Source organism: Pan paniscus, chromosome 19 (genome assembly GCF_029289425.2).
Source record: "Pan paniscus chromosome 19, NHGRI_mPanPan1-v2.0_pri, whole genome shotgun sequence".
Taxonomy (NCBI): domain Eukaryota; kingdom Metazoa; phylum Chordata; class Mammalia; order Primates; family Hominidae; genus Pan; species Pan paniscus.
Genome location: NC_073268.2, coordinates 55,937,286 through 55,961,757, shown reverse-complemented (window position 1 = coordinate 55,961,757; position 24,472 = coordinate 55,937,286). Strand labels below are relative to the sequence as shown.

Here is a 24,472-nt window from a genome sequence, read left to right as displayed (position 1 = left end):
AGGGCCCTGCTTCCTACAAAGGGCCTAGGGGGATGCCATTTCTCACTGCCTCCAGCTGCTGTGGTTCCACGTGTTTCTTCTGTGGCTACATCACTCCCCTTCAGCTTCCCAGCCCCTGCAGGTCAGGAAGGCACAGGAGGAGGAGGTGGGAATGGGTGTGGAGGGCCACACACCAGGCCAGGGCAGCAGGCGCTCAGAACACAGTGGCCTAGAAGCGGGGTACCAGGAAGCCACACCAGCCTTCAGGGCCCCAGGCATGCTCCCTCCTGCCAAAGGCCTTTGCACATGTTGTTCCTGTCTTCTCAAATGTTCCTCCCTATCCTCTCTGCTGCTGCATAGCAAGGTAACTTCTACTCAGTCAAAACTATCACTGTCTAGCACAACCTAAATGTCCATAAACAGAAAACATCAACAAATGACAGTGTATTCATGCAATGAAATACTATACAGCAATGAAAAAGAATGACCTATGACCACATGCAACAATATAAGAGGATCTCACAGATGTCATTGTTGAGTGAAGAAGCCGGACTCAAAAGAGCACCTTCCTCATGCGTCTATAGAAGGCAAAAAGAAGCAGAATTAATCTACAGCAAAGGGCTGAGAAGAGTGGTTACTTCTGGGGGAAGGTATTGGATGGGAGGGGACAAAAGAACCCTCTAAGGGCTGGGCTTGGTCTTGTCCAGCTTGGTCTGGGGGCTGAGACTGAGTGCACCCGTGGGCAAAAGTTCATCAAGTTGAACACTTAAACTGTGCGTTCTTCTTACAATGAAAAAATAAAAACAAAACAGGCCCCTTTCTCTGAGAAGCCTTTTCCCAGACTAGAGAACTGTCCCCAGGATGAGCTGCCAGGGGTCTGTGCAACCTTCCTGCAGGCTATTGTCGCGCTGTGATGGTCTGTGTCCCCGTGAGACGGTGAGGTGGAGTCTCTAGGTTTCTCCAAGCAGAAGATTGTATCATCTGCAAACAGAGAAAATTGGACTTTTTCCTTTCCAAGTTGGATGCAGGGCTATTATTTTATTTCAGGCCATTTTCCAAGCTCATTGGTTTTTGTCAGAATTCAGTTCCTATAGTCACAGGACTGAAGATTCTGGTTTATTTTTGCCTGTCAATGGAGAGTTGTTCTCAAATCCTAGAGGTGGCCCACCATTTTATGGCATGCAGCCTTCCCTACAGCATGGTAATTGTTTACCGTGGAAGAAAATCTTAGAAGAAATCTTCATATCACCTACTATACAGTTGCCTCTAAATTTCAAATGTTCATATTCTCCCTAAAGGCAAAATACATTTACTCCCTTCCAAAGATTTCATCTCATCATCAGCTCAAATCCAAAGTATTATTATCTAAATTGTATCATCTCATCAGCTCAAAGTCCAGAATGGCTCCTAAACATCACAAACTTGTAGTTTAGAATCTTACCTTCTAAATGTTCTAAATCAGGTGCAGATGGGTACAAATCATTTAGTGCAGCTCCTGGGGGCACACTTTCAATTTGTGGACCTGTGATGCTAAAGAAACAAGTTATTTTCTCCAACAATCCTAATATACATTAGTGGACAGGCAGAGGATAACAGTTATGTGCATCTGGATAAAGACAGGTGGCAGAGGCTGGGCACATTGGCTCATGCCTGTAATCCCAGCACCTTGGGAGGCCGAGGCAGGTGGATCACCTGAGGTCGGGAGTTTGAGACCAGCCTGACCAACATGGAGAAACCCCATCTCTACTAAAAATACAAAATTAGCTGGGCATGGTGGCGGATGCCTGTAATCTTAGCTACTTGGGAGGCTGAGGCAGAAGAATTGCTTGAACTCGGGAGGCAGAGGTTGCAGTGAGCCAAGATCGCGCCATTGCACTCCAGCCTGGGCAACAAGAGTAAAACTATGTCTCAAAAAAATATATATATATACAATATGTTCACATACTAAAACAGCATGAAAACATAAAAATTAACAAACGAGCCATAAATAGAAAGTAATAAAAAATTAAAGAAGCTATTTCATTGAATGTTATACTGGTCAGCATTGAAGTTTGCCAAAATTTAAAGATTTCAGATTGTTGAACGTGTATGTTAATAAATTATAGATAAGAATATATGTATTTATAATATATTTTAACAGTTTCACTTCCTCAGAATAGTGTTACTACTCGAGTATCAAAGAGGCCAATTGGGTCATGAACACATGTAGAAGCATAGATGCAATGTTTATAATCTAATCTCCATGGAAAAAAAATGCTCAAAAACCTAGAGATGTGAGTAGTACCAATGCAATTTCTACAATTTGTCAAGATTGTTTAAAATGAGAATTTCTATTTCCCTGGTTGGCTGTTACTTTTCTGGAAGCCTGAGGAGAGGAGAAGCTGTCAGTGGAGGTCCCTGAAGTTACCCAGGCCCAGGAGAGACACAGCATCAGCTGACAACTGCAGTAAATGCCACTGAAGACCCTCACTGGGAAGAGGCTGCAGAACCGTGTCTGCCATGCTCGTGTTTTAAATGCTGGCCAAAATGAGTCAAGACTTCTTTTCCTTTTTTAAATAGAAGCATTTTCAGGTACTCAAAATATGTCACACAAGACTAATTTATTATGTTCGCCCTATATCATTTCTTTCTTAAACAATTTAAGCAGGAGTTATTTCACATACTGTATTTGGCAATCAGCTTTTGCTATTTTGAACCACTGAAGACAATAAATTTGTTTTCTTCCTCTTTTCTGTTTCTTTCTTTCTTTCTTTCTTTTCTTTTTTTTTTTTTTGAGACAGAGTCTCGCTCTTGTCGCCCAGGCTGGAGAGCAGTGGTGCGATCTCAGCTCACTGCAGCCTCTGCCCTCGCTCGCTGCATCCCTCCCTTCTGCAGGTAAGATGCCAATATTTACCCTAATGACCGTGGCCAGTTCTTGGTATTGCTCAAGTCCCCTGGGCCTTCAGACTGGCGGGTGACTTCAAGGGACCAACCACCCTGGGCCTCTCCTGGGACAAACACTTGCCTTCACCCACTATCGATGTCTTGCTCAGCCCTCAGAGGAGCGTGGTTGGCGTGGATTACTTCATGCCTTGATTCTGCCTTGCCGGAAACCACGGTGGCAGCAGGCTTGGATGTCACCAAGTCACCGTGTTTCATGCTATTTCTGGAGGTTCTCGCCTTTGTGGCCTCGGAAAGGAAGGCGATCTGGTGCTTTGGGGAAGGCCCTCCGGATGCTCCTCCAGATGGTCTTCTTCAGGCCTTTTGCTCAGCATTGGTCTGATCAGTTCTGCCAGCTCTGGGCCATGATCTCTTGGCACTGGCGCGGCTTTCCTTCAATAATTCCATAAACTCCAGACTTCGTGTTTTTTGCATGGAAAGCACGCGGTGCCCATTTCATGGACACCGCACCCCGGAGCCCAAACGTCAGCCCTGCGGGTGTTGGGTTTGTTAGGGACAATTTTGGGCTCAGGTGGAGGGGGCGCTTCCCCAGCGCGGGCGCGTCCTGGGCCCCATCTGAGGCCGTGGGCTCCTGGCAGGAGGACCTCGAGTTTTCACATCCCCGTGAAGGATGCGTTTTCCCCCACTCTCGGGGACAAGCTTCCCTTTGGTGGCGTTGGGCACGGATCACCGCCTGGCAGAAGCCCGCGACAGCGTGGAGGGAGCGATGCCCCCGCCCGGGACTCCTGGTGGGTGATGGCGCCGGGAGGCCTTGGCTGGGACAGATCGGGGCCTCCCGGTCGGTCAGCGACTCGCGCCCGGCTGCGGCTTTCAGAGGCTTTTGGACACGGCCTGCCATCCCGCCGCGCCTCTCGGGGTCCGCTCCCCCGGACTGGCCCTGCGCACGGAGCGCGGGAGCCAGTGGCGGGAGCCACCGGTGGGAAAACCGGCAGGAGGCTGCGCTGGACCCCGCTGGGCAGCGCCAATCCCTAAGGCAGCCGGGCGGGTGAGCTAACGGCGGCGGGGGCGGCTGAGAGGCTGAGGGGCTGAGGCGGCGGGGGCGGCTGAGGGGCTGAGAGGCTGAGGCGGCTGAGGGGCTAAGGCTGCTGAGGGGCTGAGGGGCTGAGGCGGCGGGGGCGGCTGAGGGGCTGAGAGGCTGAGGCGGCTGAGGGGCTAAGGCTGGTGAGGGGCTTGAGGGGCCGAGGGGATAAGGCGGCTGACGCGGCTGAAGGGACTGAGGGGCTGAGGTGGCTCAGGGGCTGACGCGGGTGAGGGGCTGAGCGGCTGAAAGGCTGAAGGGCGGGCAGCGTGCCGGGTCCCTGCGGCTGGGTCCACCGCACGTCACGTGGCAGAATCCCGGGGCTGCTTTCTCTCTGGCTGCTCAGCCACTTGTTTTCTTACTGTGAACCTCGTGGGCTCCTGCTCGGTGTCCTTTCTTACTCTGTCTCCGTTTTTGCGTTCTATTGGCAAGAATGTTATTTAGGATATTTTACTGATATAACTGAGGATGAACTGTGTTTTGCAGCATTTTGTTTTATTACGCGTTTTCGCCTAGATTTTGGTATCATTTTTACGCTGACTTGATTAAACATTTTGGAAACTTTCCTGGAACTGATAGCTTTTATATGATCTTTTTCTTGAGGTAATAAAATAATTTACTTTGAAATGTCTCAGCCTAACAACTTTTGTGCTTTTGTTATTTTGTGCAGAGGTGGGAAGACTCCTTTGCATTTTTGGTATAACTTCTGTGTTAATGATTTTGTTGTTTGTTTCGCAAAATCACTTAGTGATCCGTGTTTTCCAACTTAGAGTTAACATGCACCATTTTGCGAAATAAAAAAATGTCTCGTATATCTCTTTGTATGTCTCTTTTCATTTCTCATGTTTGGAATTGTCTTCATTTTGTCATCATTAGTTTAAAGTACGAATTTATTAAATATTCCCAAAAGACCGAAGTTTTACTTCATCTCCTAGGCAATTCATTTTTCAATGTGTTATTCACTGATTTCTCCACGTTCATTAATATTGGGAATAATTTATATAAATTGATTATTGCTGCGTTACAAGCTTACGGAGCAACATTCTGTCTTCAGTATTTTAATGTATTTTTAAATTAAATATACTTTAGTCACTTATACCGTATTTAAGTTTATTTTCCTGATTCTAGGCCCTCTAATTATTAACTAGAATGCTGATAGTTTTCCCTAAGCTTCAATTGTTTATAATTTATTCATTTATGACAGATGAGCATAAAACTACTTCGTTATGAAGATTGAATGATATATTGTGTAGAGATTTTATACTATGTACTTGGACACAAACACTCTTAAATAATTGTTATTTTTTTCTACCTGCTTTTGACATAATGAAAGTGCATTTTTAATTTTTAAATTTTTTTTATTTAGTTGTAACAGACTTTAGGATATAATGGTCCCAGATTCTTTTGTTATCTGTTTTTTAGCCACATTGTTTATACTGTTGTCATTATATAGTATTTACATGCTGTATTAGTCTACTCAGGCTGTTATAACAAAATACTATAAACTGGGTGCTTTCAACAAGAGACATTTATTTTTCACAGCCTTGGAGGCTGGGAAGTCTATGACCAAGACAATGGCTGATTTGGTTCTTGAACAGGCTTTCTGGCCTCTTCTTATAAGGGCATTAATTCCATCATAAGGACCCCACTCTCATGACCTCATGTAAACCTAATTACCTTCAAAGGCCCTATTTCCAAATCCCGTCACACTGAGAGTTAGATCTTCAGCACATAAATTCTGGGGGAAACAAATGTTCATGCCATAACACACACTGCTGACCCTTTCTTTCCATTTCCATAGTTGTTTAACTTTATTATTTATAATATTTTGGAGGAATATCATAATTATCTTTTGGGTACTTATTAATTTTTTAATACAAAATGCATTTATTAAGCAGTGAAAATGCTAATAAAGTCATATAGTAGTTGCTTCCTATACTATATATATCTTGCGACATTTGAGAAAGATTTTGCATAATATATGTAATGCTATCATTCAAACATGTTTAATAAGTAGGTCAGAAAGAGAAGAATGTTTTCCATCTTCAACCAAACTAAGGATACATTCCAGGTCCAAATCACCAAATACATGAACTTAGATTTAAATGTTTGTAGTCAGGCATTCAACTGTTTAATTACAGTCCACCTGGAACACACATTTTATTCTCAGTTCTCATATCAGCAGGGCATTGATAATGTGTACTTGTCTAACGGCAAGTCTGAGCATTAGCTTTTGATAGGATTTTAACCCAATTTAATATTTCTGTGTGTGCTTAAGTGGATAGACAAGCATTCTCCAACACTTTTTCTGATGCTGGAAATGTTCTCTGTCTATGTACAAAATATGCTAACCACTACCCACATGTGGCTTTTGAGAAGTTGAAAGGTAGATAGTGTGACTAACCAAATTTTTATATTATTGTAATTAATTTAAATTTAAATGTAGTAGCCATGTGTGGCTATTGGACACCATGCCTCTAGGTTATTACCACTGGTATCTAGATAGATCAGACAATTTACAGAAGCCTCACACGTAACCCCATTCTTCTTAATGTCAAAGCATGGAGCCTGCTACTTCATCTCTCTACACTTTTGAGTTATCACTCATTATTTACCCTAACATAAGTCAAGGTAGATATTATGCCAAAAATTATAGAAAACTATTGTTAGGCCAGGCCCGGTGGCTATAATCCCAGCCCTTTGGGAGGCTGAGGGGGGTGGATAATGAGATCAGGAGTTCGAGACCCACCTGACCAACATGGTGAAACTCCGTTTCTACTAAAAATACAAAAATTAGCCGGGCATGATGGTGTCCACCTGTAATCCCAGCTACTCTGGAGGCTGAGGCAGGAGAATCCCTTGAACCTGGGAGGCAGAGGTTGCAGTGAGCTGAGATCACGCCACTGCACTCCAGCCTGGATGACAGAGTGAGATTCTGTCTCAAAAATAAAAAGTAAAGAGAAAAGAAAACTAGTGACAAAATCAGTAACTTAGCAGTTTTCCTTGAACTCTTTGATGTGGTTCAATAAATAATCTTGTGTTTTTCTTTTTTTTTTTTTTTGACAGAGTCTGGCTCTGTCACCCAGGCTGGAGTGCAATGGCGTGATCTTGGCTCACTGCAACTTCTGCCTCCCGGGTTCAAGTCATTCTCCTGCCTCAGCCTCCCGAGTAGCCGGGATTACATAATCTTGTGTTTTTAGTATAATCCCTATATGTTGATTTTATTATCTTTAAAATGATAACACTAGGAAGACCTACTTCATATTATTTTATTTTTTTGAGACAGGGTCCCACTCTGGCACCCAGGCTGGAGTGCATTGGTCCTAACAGGGCTCACTGCAGCCTCAACCTTTCGGGTTCCAGTGATACTCCCACCTCAGCCTCTCAAGTAGCTGGGACTACAGGTGGGTGCCACCAAGCCTGGCTAATTTTTATATTGTTTTATGGAGACAGGGTTTCGCCATGGTGTCCAGGCTGATCTCCAATTCCTGAGCTCAAGAGATCTGCCTACCTTGGCCTCCAAAAGGGCCGGGATTAAAAATGTGAGCCACCATCCCCCGCCCTCTATAATTTTAAATTAGGCAACTGAAGTAATGTATACATCATACCATATCATGTTTTATAAAGCATAAAGTCAGGATAATAAGGTGGTTAAGAACATGAATTTAGAGATGAAACCATGCTGGAAAAAGTTACTGAAATTTTAAAATAAGTATTTTAAATAATACAAAATATTTATATTATCACTTTTTTTTTTTTTGAGACACCATCTCACCCTGTCACCTGGTTGGAGTGCATTGGCACGATCTCAGCTCATTGCAACCTCCACTTGCTGAGTTCAAGCGATTCTCCTGCCTCAGCCTCCCAAGTAGCTGGGATTACAGACACCCACCACCACACCTAATTTTTGTACTTTCAATAGAGACAGGGTTTTGCCATGTTGGCCAGGTTGGTCTCAAACTCATGACCTCAGGTGATCTGCCCATCTTGGCCTCCCAAAGTGCTGGGTTAATAGGTGTGAGCAACCATGCCTGGCCTATCATTACCTTTTTGATTATTAAAGGGTTACATTAAAATGATAGGATTTAAAATATCATTTAAATTGTTCAAATTGTTATTCAAAATTTGAGAAGGAAATACTGGGTTACAAAATAGGCGTTATTCTGTAAGTTCTGTGTCCTGCTCTGAGCATAAGTGGTCTGATATTAGGAAAGTCAATAATTACCTTAGTAGTACTTTCTCTTTAAATACCATAAATAAATAATGTAATTAAATGTACCATTTAATCATTACATGTGGTAAATCAGTGACACACACACACACACACACACACTCACAGTGAATTTACCAGATGCATCCCATCAGTCTGGCAAAACACCTATGATTAATAAAATATATGTGGAGACATATTGGTCCCTACTCTTCAGAGTAAAATTCAGGTGGATATGGATATATTATCTTTTCCTCTGAAACTAAAATTAAGGTAATATTCTACCTTTTAAGGGGATAATCATTCTCATTTTTAACAATGAGACTATTTCTGTCATTCACTTACCTATTTCACAATTCTGAGACAGGCTGAAACAAACAAGAAAAAACCATATGTATTAACATATGTTACCTTATATAAAAATTATTTTGACTGTACTTCTGCCCTTTATTAGGATATATGCTAATTAAATATTATGTTAAAGGATCTATAAATGATGATGAAATAATTTTCAAGTACAGTTTAAGTAAAGCTACATGTACTCTTGCTGCTCCTGTCATAGCCTAGATTTATAGCTAATTTTCATGAGTTACCGTTTTGTAATACACATCCCCCCAACCATGCCACTTCCCAGCTTTTAAAAGAACTTAAGGATTTTTAATAGGAATTTAGAGAAAGTATTGCTGCCTCCTATCAGAATTTACTGGCACCTTTGCTCACAAATTAGAAGTAAAATATGTCACTGTGACCCTTACTAGTATCCCTGATGTGTGACATCAATTGCACATTTTCTTTCCTCTGATTTTATGTGTATGTTTGGTAGATCAGATAAACCTGGGACATGTCGGCCGGGCACAGTGGCTCACTCCTGTAATCCCAGCTATTCAGGAGGCTGAGGCAGGAGAATGGCTTGAACCTGGGAGGTGGAGGTTGCAGTGAGCCAAGATCACGCCATTGCACTCTAGCCTGGGGGACAAAAGCGAAACTCCATCTCAAAAAAACAAAAACAAAAACAAGAAAACCTGGGACAGGTCAAAATTTCTATAATGAAATGTTTGTGTTTGCCTAAAATAAATTCCTATTAGAACAATAAAAGTGAGAAACAAAACAAATGTAAAATGGAAACAATTTATATAACCTGGCAAAACACAGTAACATTAACCTATATTTAATGAACACATCGAAACTCAAAACCAACAATTTATCATTGTAGTAAAAATATACAACAGAAATTATGAGATGGTTTCCTCAGTGAAAAGCACTGTGTGTACAATCAGTCCCTAGATGACTTCATATTTTTCTAGTCTAATTCTAAGAATTTGCTCATAATACTATAAATGGAACTGTTTTCCAAATAATATTAACGTCTATCTTTGTCTATCACCATTGTGTCAATATTTGTGTGATCCTTTAAAATTTAGAAGGCCTAGAAGGATGCTTTTGCTTTTGCAATACAAAAAATGGCCTAACACAGATACAGATGATAGAGATATAGATAGATAGGGGGTCACAGTTTGAAATTTAGTTCTCAAAGGGACTTATTTCACTGCAAGTTTGAAATTATTCTAGTTTTAAATTTAACAAATGATAAACCTTATAGAATGATAACACAATTGTACATGTTATAAAGTCACAGGTTATATCTAATGATGTACCAATCATTTTGTGTTGAGGTTGGTAGCATTTTCTTTTTTTACTGAGACTTCAATTCTCAGTAAATGAGAACAGTTTTTACACAGAGGGGCCCTAACACCACCACATACTGGGGTTGTTCTCAGACTGTGAGGTTCTGCCCACACCAAGCCAGGATGAGAATTTTATTCCTCATACTGTTCTCGGTACTTGTTTGTATCCCATAATATCCCCCCAAAAGTTCATTTTTTATGCTGTTTGCTATTCGCTTACATTTAATACATGTATCAAAAAGTTATCTTCTTTTTTTTTTTTTTTTTTGAGACGGAGTTTCACTTTTGTTGCCCAGGCTGGAGTACAGTGGTGCCACAGTGGCTCACTGCAACCTCTGCCCCCTGGGTTCAAGCGATTCTCCTGCCTCAGCATCCTGAGTAGCTGGGATTACAGGCATGTGCCACCACGCCCGGCTAATTTTGTATTTTTAGTAGAGACGGGGTTTCTCCATGTTGGTCAGGCTGGTCTCGAACTCCCGACCTCAGGTGATCCATCTGCCTCAGCCTCCCAAAGTACTAGGATTACAGGCGTGAGCCACCACGCCCGGCCTATCTTCGTTTTTAAAATAAAATTTTATACTATCGTTTAATCTATGTCCCTATAGAATAATCTTGATCCATATACTTTTGTTATTACAGGCAGAACAAGATAAAATTCCTCTCTCTGGAATAAATGCCATGACCACCGCATTTTGAGCATTATTTTTTTTAAATTATTTTTTAAACAGAAATGTATCTAACTTACAGTAACCAAATTCCTTTTCAAAGTAACTACATTTCTTTTAAGTGAAAAATTAAATATTTACCTTCTGTTATCAAGAATTCTCTGAATACAAAATATTTATTTTTTTTAACGTCAGAAGAAATTGAAAATATCTACATGTACTAATCTAAAAATACAGGCCCATGCTGTTAACATGTCTTCCAAATTTTAAGGAATAGGTATTTAAATGCTATGCACTTTGTTTCCAAATTTAGAAAGTGTTTCAACCTTTTGGCTGGGCATGGTGGCTCATGCCTGTATTCCCAGCACTTTGGGAGGCTGAGGTGGGAGGATCACCTGAGCCCAGGTGTTCCAGACCAGCCTAGGCAACATGGTGAAATCTCATCTCTACAAAAAATTACAAAAATTGTCCAGGCATGGTGGCACCACCTGTATTCCCAGCTACTTGAGAGGCTGAGAGGGGAGGTTTGCTGGAGCCGGAAAAGTTGAGGCTGCAGAAGGTAAAGTGTCGAGGCTAACAGATGATAAATATTTAATTTTTCACTTAAAAGAAACATTGGTTACATTGAAAAGAAAGTTGCTTAATGTAAGATAGATAAATCTCTGTTAAAAAAAATTTTAAGTGAGCCTTGTTAGCACCACTGCACTCCAGCTTGGGTGATAGAGCAAAACCTGTCGAAAGAAAGAGGAACGAAGGGAGGGAGGGAGGGAAAGAGAAAGAAAAAGTGAGGGAAGGAAGGGAGGGAGGGAAGGAGGGAAAGAAAGAAACCAAAGAAAGAAAATGTTTCAAGCTTTACAGTAGCAAAGCCACTCTGTAATGAATAAACCACAGAACCAAAACAATCTAACCAACAATATGATAAACTTCTGATTTGAATATCAAAACCAATTTCAATAATAAATATATGGTATGAAAACCCCACAAAGGTCAAGTAGGATGTGTTATACTTGAATGAAATTATGAGTTGAGAATAGGAAATCTATAAATCTAATCAAACAAATTGAAGATTTATGAGGAAATTGTACTGCCAATGTATTACTTGGCAAGTTATTCAGTGGAACACAAAGATATTCTTAAGGAAGTTGCATATATATTTTAAAATGTTACCATTGAAATGGATTTTTTAGGCTGGGCGTGGTGGCTCATACCTGTAATCCCAGCACTTTGGGAGGCCGAGGTGAATGGATCACCTGAGGCCAGAAGCTCGAGACCAGCCTGGCCAACATGATGAAATGCCATCTCTGCTAAAAATACAAAAATCAGCCGAGTGTGGTGGCACGTGCCTGTAATACCAGCTACTGGGGAGGCTGAGGCAAGAGAAGCGCCTGAACCTGGGAGGTGGAGGTTGCAGTAAGCCGAGATGGTGCCACTCCACTCCAGCCTGGGCGACAGAGCAAGACTCCATCTTGGAAAAAAAAAAAAAAAAAAGTGGATTTTTAAAACTGAGGACATTAATAACTTGAAAAAGTATTCAGAGATAAAGAGAGAAAAAATAAATTTAGATTGTTGTTTACATATATAAATATATTTTAAAAGATAAGCTTGTCTTTTTTTTTATTCCTGAAATAAAAGGAGCAGATATTTAAATCCCACGCCTTTCATTTTAAAATTTGGGAAATGCTTACAGCTTCCCACACTGAAATTTATACTAACACAACTAATATAATATACGGAAAACAAAACAAAAAAAAAAACGGAATTCTCTTGACCAATCTATTTTCTTGATTTTTAAAAGTCTAAATGTATACTAAAAGAAAGAAAACTATTAATAATTGATTCTCTTATTCGAAAATATTTACTGATCATTTACCTTCCACTAAGTGATTTCCAGCTCATGGAGATAGATCAGTGGAAAAATACATAAAGTTGCCCAGCTTCGTTAAGCTTAAATTATTATTATTTTTTGAGATGGAATCTCGCTCTGTCGCCCAGGCTGGAGTGCAGTGGCCCCATCTCGGCTCACTGCAAGCTCCTCCTCCCGGGTTCACACCATTCTCCTGCCTCAGCCTCCCAAGTGGCTGGGACTACAGGCGCCCGCCACCAAGCCCAGCTAATTTTTTTTTTTTTAATTTTCAGTAGAGACGGGGTTTCACCGTGATAGCCAAGATGGTCTTGATCTCCTCACCTCATGATCCCCGCGCCTCGGACTTCCAAAGTGCTGGGATTACAGGCATGAGCCACTGCGCCCGGCCCACGCAGGGACTTTAAAACATGAGTATTATGATACGGCTTGGAATTCTAAAAATTGCATACTGTGGTTGCTTTGTGGAGACTGGATTGAAAAAAAGGGCAATGATAAAGCTTAAATTCATATAGAATATGGCTAACCTATAATTTTGAGAGTCCCTGAAATAAGAATGTATAATAGTTCTCAGGCTGGGTGCGGTGGCTCATGTCTGTATTCCCACCACTTTGGGAGGCCAAGGCAGGTGGATTGCTTGAGGTCAGGAGTTCAAGACCAGCCCTGGCCAACATGGTGAAACCCCGTCTCTACTAAAATACAAAAATTAGCTGGGCGTGGTGGCAGGCGCCTGTAGTCCCAGCTACTCGGGAGGCTGAGGCAGGAGAATGGTGTGAACCTGGGAGGCAGAGCTTGCAGTGGGCAGAGATGGGGCCACGGCACTCCAGCCTGGGTGACAGAGCAGGACTCCGTCTCCAAAAAAAAAAAAAAACACAAAAAACAAAACTTGTATTAAATTGGCTTTTTTAGAAATAGCATTTTGACTTATAATTTAGACACCATCAAATAATGTACAAAAATATGCTGCTTCCTTTCCTTTCTCTTCTTACCAGACAATTGTAAATTTTCTTTTCAACTTCTTTCTTCTACTTGTTTTTTTAAAAACACTCTGCACATTTCCAATCTTAGTACTGCAGAAACAAACTCTGTGGTCAAACCACATATACGGGAAGAGTTGAATTATATTCAAGCATTTTTAAAATAAACAATTCCCACTCACTGTTCTGTGATTATTTTATATAATCGAATGTCTTCCAGATGTACATCCCAAACCAAACATACATCTGGTTTGTACATCTGGTTTTCAAACTCTGCTGTGTTGTCTAATTGCATCAGAATTATCCAAAATTATAATAATAAATAGATAAATGGGCACAACTCCAGATTTATGAAATCAAAATTTCCAGAACCCAGGAATATACATTGAAAAATGTCTCCCTCAGGTGATTCTGACGTCACATGTGGTCCGAGGTTACAATGCAAGGAAAATTACCTTCCTTGCCCTCCAGTTGACCCCTATATCCACATGTCCTCTTCCTCTTTTGCATTCTGCCTTCTCTCCTTCTGCACCTTCGTCCGTCCTCTCTTCCCTCCACTTCTTCTAGTCCAGATCCCAAGCCCTCCCTCACCAATTCTCCTAAAACTCCAAATGGTCAGTTGCCTCTAAAGTTCCGTCTGTTCCATGAACAAGTTATGCGGGCAAATGTAAAATTTAAGCTTGGGCCCAGCTGAATCAAGAGCTGCAATTAAAGATTTCCCTAAACCCAGAGGGGACCAGCAAATACTTATAGAAGGTTATAGATTTCCTGTGAGTGCAGATGGCTCAGGGTGACCGGATGCTGTAGACCAAATCTTATTGTCCCCCTCAAATTCGTGTGTTAAAATCAAATTCCCTATGTGATGGTCTTTGGAGGTGGGGCCTTGGGAGGTGTTTACATCATGAAGCAGAGACCCCATGAATGGGATTAGGCTCAGGCCTGTAATCTCAGCAACTCTGGGAGGCTGAGGCGAGTGGATCGCCTGAGATCAGGAGTTTGAGACCAGCCTGGCCACATGGTGAAACCGCGTCTCTACTAAAAATACAAAATGGCAGGTGCCTGTAATCCCAGCTACTCAGGAGGCTAATCACTTGAACCCGGGAGGCAGATGTTGCAATGAGCGGAGATCATGCCACTGCACTCCAGCCTGGGTATCAGAGTGAAACTCTATCTCAAAAAAAGAAAAAAAAAAAAAATGAAAGCAGGGGGTAAATTGTATATACATGCAAACATCAGTGTCATGACACCTATTTATCAGGATTTGAGAAATTAATTAATTTGACTGATTTTGGGCCACAGAGTCATTGGATAACTTGATTCCATTTAAAACAAGGGATGATTGGTTTGGTTTCAACCTATTCTGTTTTTCTAATTCGTCCTTTCCCACACTCTACTCAGAATGAATTTGACATTGTAAAACTGGCTTGTATCATAATGGCTACTATGCTTTAAAATAGGGTAGGTGCTTTGGGATCGTTGGAGTTTTAATGTACAAACCATTCATAATTTATCCCCAAAGCAGTGTGGATTGTTTTGTGAATGTTCTACATCCCCTGATCTGAAAACTGACCAGAAAAGCTACCACTGAGATAAAGCAGCCATCCGACTTAGGGGCCTCCTTCCTCCCACTCTCCAACAAGCCTGGAAATAAAGGAAAATCTTGAGTTCCTTCAAGGGAAATTCCAGGCACCCAGCTGGCCCTGAAAAGTAATGAGCAACTTGATAAACAAGATCATAATAGTAGCTTAAAACAATAGCCAAGGCAGTTAGAGTTGTGAGATGTTTGGTTCCCTATAGAAACTAATAGTAACATTTTAACACAAGTCCCTGAGTTGTTTTTCAGAAACCCGAAGCCCCACCAAATGGATACCCTGGCATGCAGACCTCAGATAAGGGGGAAACAGAACTGAATTTTGAATCTCTGTTCTTTCTTCTTTTTTTCTTTCTTTTTTTTTTTTTTTGACAGAGTTTTGCTCTGTGGCCCAGGTTGGAGTGCAGTGGTGTGATCACAGCTCACTGCAGCCTTGACCTCCTGGGCTGTGGCAATCGTGCCATCTCAGCCTCCCAAGTAGCTGGGACTATAGGCATGTGCCACCAAGCCTGGCTAATTTGTTCTTTTTTTTTTTTTTTGGTCGGAGTTTTGCTCTTGTCGCCCAGGCTGGAGTGCAATGGCACGATCTTGGCTCATGTCAACCTCTGCCTTCCGGGTTCAAGCAATTCTCCTGCCTCAGCCTCCCAAGTAGCTAGGATTACAGGCGTGTGCCACCACGCCCGGCTAATTTTGTATTTTTAGTAGAGGGCGGGTTTCTCCATGTTGGTCAGGCTGGTCTCAAACTCCCAACGTCAGGTGATCCGCCCGCCTCGGCCTTCCAAAATGCTGGGATTACAGGCGTGAGCCACTGCGCCCTGCATTGTCTTTTTTTGTTGTTGTTTTTGTAGAGATGGGGGGGGTCTCACTTTGTTGCCCAAGCTGGTCTTGAACTCCTGGCCTCAAGTGATTTTCTCCATCTTTGTCTATCACCATTGCATCAATGTTTGTGTTATCCTATAAAATTTAGAAGGCCTAGAAGGATGTTTTTGCTTTTTGCAATATAAAAATGGCCTAACACAGACATAGATGATATAGATATGGATAGGTAGGGGGTGTATTTTGAAATTTGTTTCTCTAAGGGACTTATTTCACTTCAAATTTGAAATTATTCTGGTTTTAAATGTAACAAATGATAAACCTTATAGAATGACAACACAATTGTATATGTTATAAAGGCACAGGGTATATCAAATGATGAACCAATCATTTCGTGTTGAGGTTAGTAATTTTTTTTTTTTTTTCCTAAGACCTCAATTCTCGGTAAATGAGGACAGCTTTTACACAGAGGGGCCTTAACACCACCACACACTGGACTTGTTCTCAGGCTGTGAGGTTCTGCCCACACCAAGCCAGGATGAGAATTTTATTCTTCACACTGTTCTCAGTACTTGTTTATATCCCCCCAAAAGTTCATTTTTTATGCTGTTTGTTCTCTCACATTTAATACATGTAACAAAAAGTTATCATGGTTTTTAAAATAAAAAAGTATGTTATCTTTTAATCTATGTCCATATAGAATTATCTTGATCCATGTACTTTTGTTGTTACAGGCAGATCAGGCTAAACTTCCTCTCTCTGGAATAAATGCCATGACCACTGCTCTTTGAGCATTATTTTTCTTAAATTATTTTTTAAACAAAAATTAATCTAACTTACATTAACCAAATTTCTTTTCAAAGTAATCACATTTCTTTTAAGTGAAAAATGTTTACCTTCTGTTATAAAGAATTCTCTGAATACAAAATATTTATTTTTTTAAACTTTAGAAGAAATTGAAAATATCTACATATTACTAATCTAAAAATACAGGCTCTGGGTTTATATGGTGTTAACATGTCTTCCAGATTTTAAGGAATAAGTATTTAAATGCCATGCGCTTTGTTTTCCAATTTAGAAAATGTTCCAACCTTTTGGCTGGGCATGGTGGCTCATGCCTATAATCCCAGCACTTTGGGAGGCCGAGGTGGGAGGATCACTTAAGTCCAGGCATTCGAGACCAGCCTGGGCAACATGGTGAACCCCATCTCTCCAAAAAATTACAAAAATTGGCCAGGCATGGTGGCACTACCTGTAGTCCCAGTTACTTAAGAGGCTGAGATGGGAGGATTGCTGGAGACAGAAAAATTGAGGCTGCAGAAGGTAAAGTGTTGAGGCTAACAGATGGTAAAGATTTAATTTTTCACCTAAAAGAAATATTGGTTACACTGAAATTTGGTTAATGTAAGATAGATAAATTTCTGTTAAAAAAATTTAAGTGAGTCTTGTTAACACCACTGCACTCCAGCCTGGGCAACAGAGCAAAACCTGAAGAAAGAAAGAAAGAGAGAGAGAGAAAGAAAGAGAGAAAGAGAGAGAGAAATAAAGAAAAAGGAAGGAAGGAATGAGGGAAGGAAGGAAGAAAGGGAGGGAGGGAGTGGGGGGAGGGAGAGACAGAGAGAGAGAGAAAGAAGGAAGAAAAAAGGAAGGAAATAAAACAAAAAAGAAAATGTTTCAAGCTTTACAGTAGCAAAGCCACTCTGTAATGAACAAACAACAGAACCAAAACAAAAAAGGATTCTACCGACCAATCTAACCAACAATACAATTATGAAGTTGATTCAAATATCAACAATCAACTTTAATAATAACTATATGGTATGAAAACCCCACAAAGATCAAGTAGGATGTATTATACTTGAATGAATTTATTAGTTGAGAGTAGGAAATCTATAAATTTAATCAAACAAGTCTAAGAATTATGAGGAAATTGTACTGCTAATGTATTATTTGACAAGCTATTCAGTGGAACAAAGATATTCTTAAAGAAGTTGCATATATATTTTAAAATGTTATCGAGGTAGATTTTTTAAAATGAGATGAATAACTTGAAAAAGTATTCAGGGATAAAGAGAAAAATAAATTTAGATAGTTTACATATATAAAATATATTTTAAAAGCTAGGCTTGTCTTTTTTTATTCCTTAAATAAAAGGAATGGATATTTAAATCCCATGCCTTTCATTTTAAAATTTAGGAAATGCTTACAGCTTCCCACACTGAAATCTATACTAACACAGCTAATCTAATCAACGGATAACAAAATCAAAACAAATGGAAATCTCTTGACCAATCTATTTTCTTGATTTTTGAAAGTCTAAATGTATACTCAAAGAAAGAAAACTATTAATAATTGATTCTGTTATTTGAAAACATTTATTGATCATTTACCTTACACTAAGTAATCTCCAGCTCATGGAGACAGATCAGTGGAAAAGTATGTAAAGTTACCCAGGTTTGTTAAGCTTAAATTCTAATGAGGGAGAAAAGAAGTAATAGCGCAGGTACTTTAAAACAGGAGCGTTGGCCGGGCACGGTGGCTCACGCCTGTAATCCCAGCACTTTTGGGAGGCTGAAGCAGGTGGATCACCTGAAGTTGGGAGTTCGAGACCAGTCTGGCCAACATGGAGAAACCCCGTCTCTACTAAAAATACAAAAAATTAGCCGGGTGTGGTGGCGCACGCCTATAATCCAGCCACTCGGGAGGCTGAGGCAGGAGAATTGCTTGAACCTGGGATGTGGAGGTTGCGGTGATCCCAGATTATGCCACTACACTCCAGCCTGGGTAACAAGAACCAAACTCTGTCTCAAAAAAAAAAAAGTGTGTTATGATACGGCTTGGAATTCTAAAAAATTGCATACTGTGGTTGCTGTGTAGAGACTGGAATGAAAAAAAAGGCAATGATAAAAGCTTAAATTCATATAGAATATGGCTAGCCTATAATTTTGAGGGTGCCTGAAATAAGAATTTATAATAGTTCTCATTATTTCCCCCAAGAAATCTCTGCAGTAGAGCCCTGACCGTGTGAGGGAAGTAGTGTAGTTACCAAGTGGTGAGGGTGGGAAGGTGAATTTGAAAACACCATTTGGAATTACTGCACTTTAAAGGCAAAGTTGGCAGGTTTTCCATACACAACAGATCTGAAAATGGGTGTGTGTGTGTGTGTGTGTGTGTGTGTGTGTGTGTGATGGAGAGACAGAGAGAGAGAGAATGAGAACCAGACAGATACAGAGAGAACTAAAAGGGGATATCAAGAATATTGAGCTGAGAAACTATAAAACGGGAGTGCTATTAAACAGATAGGGGAAGAGCAAGTCTGGGGAGTGTTGGAGGCTCCATGTGGACCTTCATTTTGAGATTCCTGACTGACACCCAAGTGAAGAAGTCAGACGGTGCTGGGTGTAGTCTAGTGTTGAGGTATAATATGAAATATCAGGAAATTAATGACACAAAAATTAGTAAGAAAGTAAATAAAAGAAAGATAAGTCCAGGTCCTGAGCCTAGTGCTTCTCTAACATTTAAAAAATAGTAAAGGTGAGGAAAAAACAGCAAAAAAGGACTAGGGGTAATTATAAAAAATGTCGGGGGGAAAGTGGGTTAAGTGTTCTGGAATTCTATCAAAGAAAGTTTTGCAAAAAGGACAGATCACCTGTGTCAAATGCTGCTGATACATAAATTAAGACAAAGGCTGAGGAATTATGCTTTAATTCATAATTTAACAATATGACTATCGTTTGTGCTTTGAGAAGAGCAATTTTGTTGGAGTGAGTAGGTGAGAAACCATATTGGAGTCCTTACTAAAAGGAATGTCTGATCTCTGGATTCTCTGTTTTGTTTTTTTGTTTTTTTTTTTTGAGACAGAGTCTTGCTCTGTCACACAGGCTGGAGTGCAGTGGCTCGATCTCAGCTCACTGCAACCTCTGCCTCCTGAGTTCAAGCAATTCTCCAGCCTCCTGCTTCTACTCACAGAAGCAGAGAGTAGAATGGAGGTTACCAGGGGTGGAAGGCAGGGGTTTGGGGAGACGGTGAAATCATTCAAAAGTGTAGTTAGACAGGAGGAATAAGTTTAAGAGATACATTGCACAACATGGTGACTGCAGTTAATGTATTGTATTCTTGAAAATCAAGAAGGGTTCTCACCACAAAAAGTAAGTATGCATATGTTCCTGAGCGCAATGTAATCATTCCGCCATCTACCTATTTCTAAACAGGTTTTACACAACATATATACAATTTTATTTGTCGTTTAAAAAACGAATGAATTGTAAAAAGAATTAAGTACTGGAAAACTTGTCACAGTTTAGGACAACTCTCTTTGTAAAATTAGTGGTTCTTGGGAGTCGAAATGCTTCCTGGTGCCGGGAGTGAGCGATGAGCCGGCTTCTGTTCCTGGCCGCAGAGTCGCCTTGGCCGCCGTGCCCTGCCGCCGCTCTCGCAGGTTCGGGATGTTCTATGCCGTGAGGAGGGGCGGCAAGTCCGCGGTCTTTCTGACCGGGAATGAGTGCAAAGCACAGGTGGACCGGTTTCCTGCTGCCAGATTTAAGAAGTTTGCCACAGAGGATGAGGCCTGGGACTTTGTCAGGAAATCTGCAAGCCCGGAAGTTTCAGAAGGGCAGGAAAATCAACATGGACAAGAATCGGAGACGAACGCCAGCAAGCGACTCCGTGAGCCACTGGATGGAGATGGAGATGAAAGCGCAGAGCCATCTGCAAGCACATGAAGCCGAGCGTGAAGCCGAGTGTGAAGCCGAGCGTGAAGCCGGTGCCTCCAGTTAGCAGAGACACGTTTTCCTACATGGGAGACTTCGTCGTCCTCTACGCTGATGGCTGCTACTCCAGTAATGGGCGTAGAAGGCCACGAGCAGGAATCCGCATTTACTGGGGGCCGGGCTATCCTTTAAATGTAGGCATTAGACTTCCTGGGTGGCAGACAAACCAAAGAGCGGAAATTCATGCAGCCTGCAAGGCCATTGAACAAGCACAGACTCAGAACATCAATAAACTGGTTCTGTATACAGACAGTATGTTTACGATAAATGGTATAACTAACTGGGTTCAAGGTTGGAAGAAAAATGGGTGGAAGACAAGTGCAGGGAAAGAGGTGATCAACAAAGAGGACTTCGTGGCACTGGAGAGGCTGACCCAGGGGATGGACATTCAGTGGGCGAGTATCTTAAATGTTCATGTCCCATGGCTATTATGACCAAATAAGCTAAGTTTACTAGAGATTAATGGTTTATGTAAGCGGTTTAATGACATAACAATTTCCATGAAGTTAATATCATAATATATATTAAAACATATTTGAGGCTGGGCGCGGTGGCTCACGCCTGTAGTCCCAGCACTTTGGGAGGCTGAGGTGGATGGATCACGGGGTCAGGAGTTCAAGACCAGCCTGGCCAGTATGGTGAAACCCCATCTCTATTAAAGAGTACAAAAATTAGCCAGGCGTGGTGGTGTGCGCCTGTGGTCCCAGCTACTCGGGAGGCTGAGGCAGGAGAATCACTTGACCTGGGAGGCTGAAGTTGCAGTGAGCTGAGATCATGCCAGTGCACTCCAGCCTGAGCAACGATATGAGACTCCAAGACTCCATCTCAAAAAAAAAAAAAAAAAAAATTTGAGACTGGGCTCAGTGGTTCACATCTGTAACCCAGCAATTTAGGAGGCCCAAATGAGGTGACTACTTTAGCCGAGAAGTTTGAGACCAGCCTGGATAACATGGTGAGACTCTGTTTCTAGAAAAAATAAAAAATTAGCCAGGTGTAGTGGTGCATGCCTGTAGTCTAGTTACTCAGGACGCTGAGATGGGAGGATGACTTGAGCTGGGGAGGCCGAGGTTGCAGTGAGCCAAGATTGTACCACTGCACTCTAGCCTGGGCGACAGAGCAGACCCTGTCACAAAAAAACAAAACAAACCCACCCATGTACATGCATTTGATTCTTTTCCTTATCATACAAGTAATACATTTTTTTGGTTTGGTTTGGTTTGGTTTTTGAGACAGGTCTTACTCTGTCACCCCAGGCTATGGCGTGATCTCATTGCAACCTCTGCCTTCTGGGTTCAAGTGATTGTCGTGCCTCAGCCTCCCAAGTATCTGGGATTGCGGGCATATGCCACCACACCTGGCTGGTTTTTGTGTTTTTGGTAGCGATGGGGTTTTGTCATGTTTCCCAGGCTGGTCTTGAACTCTTGACCTCAAACAATCCACCTGCCTTGGCCTCTCAAAGTGCTGGGATTACATTTGTTTTATGTCATTTATTTCTTTTCCATGCCTTTTTGCACTAGCTAGAACTTCCAACACCGTTTTTTTTTTGTTGTTGTTGTTTTTGGTTTTGTTTTTGAGATAGAGTCTTGCTCTGTCACCCAGACTGGAGTGCAATGGCGTGGTCTCAGCTCACTGCAACCTCCGCCTCCTGGGTTCAAGTGATTCTCCTGCCTCAGCCTCCTGAGTAACTGGGATTACAGGTACCTGCTACCACGCCTGGCTAATTTTTTTGTATTTTTAGTAGAGACGGAGTTTCAACATGTTTGCCAGGCCGGTCTTGAACTCCTGACCTCAGGTGATCCACCTGCCTCGGCCTCCCAAAGTGCTGGGATTACAGTCCAGTACAGTTTTAAATAGGACAAATGAAAAAGGGAATCCTTGCCTTGTTCCTGATTTTACGGGGGGAGTGGGAGTGTTTTCTGTGATTGGTTCTGTTTTTTATTTTTATTTTTACTTATTTATTTTGAGACGGAGTTTCATTCTTATTGCCCAGGCGGGAGTGGAATGGTGCCGTCTCAGCTCACTGCAACCTCTGCCTCCTTTGTTTAAGCGATTCTGCTGCCTCAGCCTCCCAAGTAGCTGGAATTACAGGCGCCCACCACCACATCTGGCTATTTTTTTTTTTTGTATTTTTAGTAGAGAGAGGGTTTCATCATGTTGCTCCTGCTGGTCTCGAACTCCTGACCTCAGATAATCCACCTGCCCCGGCCTCCCAAAGTGCTGGGATTATGGGCATGAGCCACCGAGCCCGGCTGTTTTTTTTTGTTTTTTTTTTGAGACAGAGTTTTGCTCTGTTGCTCAGGCTGGAGTGCCAGTGGCGCGATTTCAGCTCACTCAGGGGTGAGCCACCACACCTGGCCTGTGATTGGCTCTGTTTTTAGTAATTATGTGCAAACCATCTAGAACCAGCTCTGGGCAATGGTGTTGCGATTTCCCTCCCTCCATGCTGGGGCCATACCAGCCCCTCTCCAATGGGAGCCCAAGTTGCCAATGACTGTGGCCAAACTCTCCATTTTTGTCTGTATCCTGCTCTCTTTAGGTTAAAAAGAAGGAAAGAAACATGAAAGGCCATGTGCAATTTATTTTTATAACTCAAGGAGTTTCCCCGACTACCATTTTTTTTTTGCCAGTGGGTGTGCATATAGAAGAGGAATGCTATATCCTGTCCCTAGAAGTACACATGGTGGTCAGGCATGGTGGCTTATGCCTGTAATCCCAGCACTTTGGGAGGCTGAGATGGGAGGATTGCTTGAGCCCAGGAGTTCGGGACCAGCCTGGGCAACATGGCAAGACCTCTGACTCCACAAAAAAAATTTTTTTTTTTTTTGAGAGAGCATCTCACTCCATCGCCCAGGCTGGAGTGGTATAATTTTGGCTCACTGCAACCTCTGCCTCTGTCACACACACACACACACACACACACACACACACACACACACACACAAAGAAAAGAAATACAGGTGGTGTTTCGGGGAAGGGAAAGTTCTGCTGGGGTCCTGGAACTGTGACTGATGGCCTCAGGGATGCAGGAATAGGCCTTCTAGCACAGCAGCTAGTAGGCTCCCCCAGGCCATCCGCTGGCGTGTGGAGGTGCAGGACCTGGGGGAGGCAGTCATCACCCCAGCTAGGCCAAGGGGTAGGGTTTTTAGGTCTGTTTTTAACAGAACTCAGAGCACCAGGTGAAGGTGGAAAGTTGGTAAACTGGGAAAACAAGGTCAGCATCTTACATTTTCTATACTCAGCAGAGTGTGCCATTCCCAGTTTCTGTCCTGAGGCTTTCAGAGGCCACAACAGCCAGGTTTCTTTCCATCTTCCCTCAGTCAGTATGTAGTCATTTAAAATTATTTGGTTGTTCTGAAGATCCTTTTTTTATGTATAATTTTTACATGAAAGACAGCTGCAAAATGCAAGCCTCAGTAGAGTGGGGGAGTTTTTCAAGGTGAGAAGTCGCTGTTCTCTGCACTGAACAGGGATTGAATTTTCCTTGTCTGATGGTAGCCCATCCCCCTCCCCCGCCGCCCCCCGCAGGGATAACATTCTCAGGAATTTCTCTTGTCCTAGCCCCTTTCATTTCAAAAACAATATTAGTCTTTTGTTTTCCTTTTTCATTCATTTGTTTTTTTACAGCTTTTGTAGAGACCAACCCAAGTAGATGCCAGTGGGTATTAAACAAAAACACACATACCCAGGGGACAAGCCCTCCAGCGGTGAGGAATCTCTGCCATGTTCTCTTCCCTGCTGCCCACAAACATTACGGAGACTCCCTTAGTCTCCCCCTCCTCTTCCCCACTGAGGGGCGGCTTGTGGAGATGGAGGACTCGGGCCTCTAGATGCAGACCCACTGTCAAATCCAGCAATAGTTCTCATTCTTCGAAAGCTTGAGTGCCATTTTGAGATGTCCTACCAATGACATGCAGTAAAGGACATAACCTCACAGCCTTTTTAGAAGCATTTTGAATATCTA

The 24,472-nt window shown here is 42.0% G+C and overlaps 1 pseudogene; it reads left to right on the top strand.

The window, feature by feature from the left end:
- The first annotated feature begins 9,810 nt into the window (after positions 1–9,810).
- LOC129394386 (ribonuclease H1-like) lies at positions 9,811–24,082 on the top strand (annotated as a pseudogene).
- The last annotated feature ends 390 nt before the right edge of the window (positions 24,083–24,472 follow it).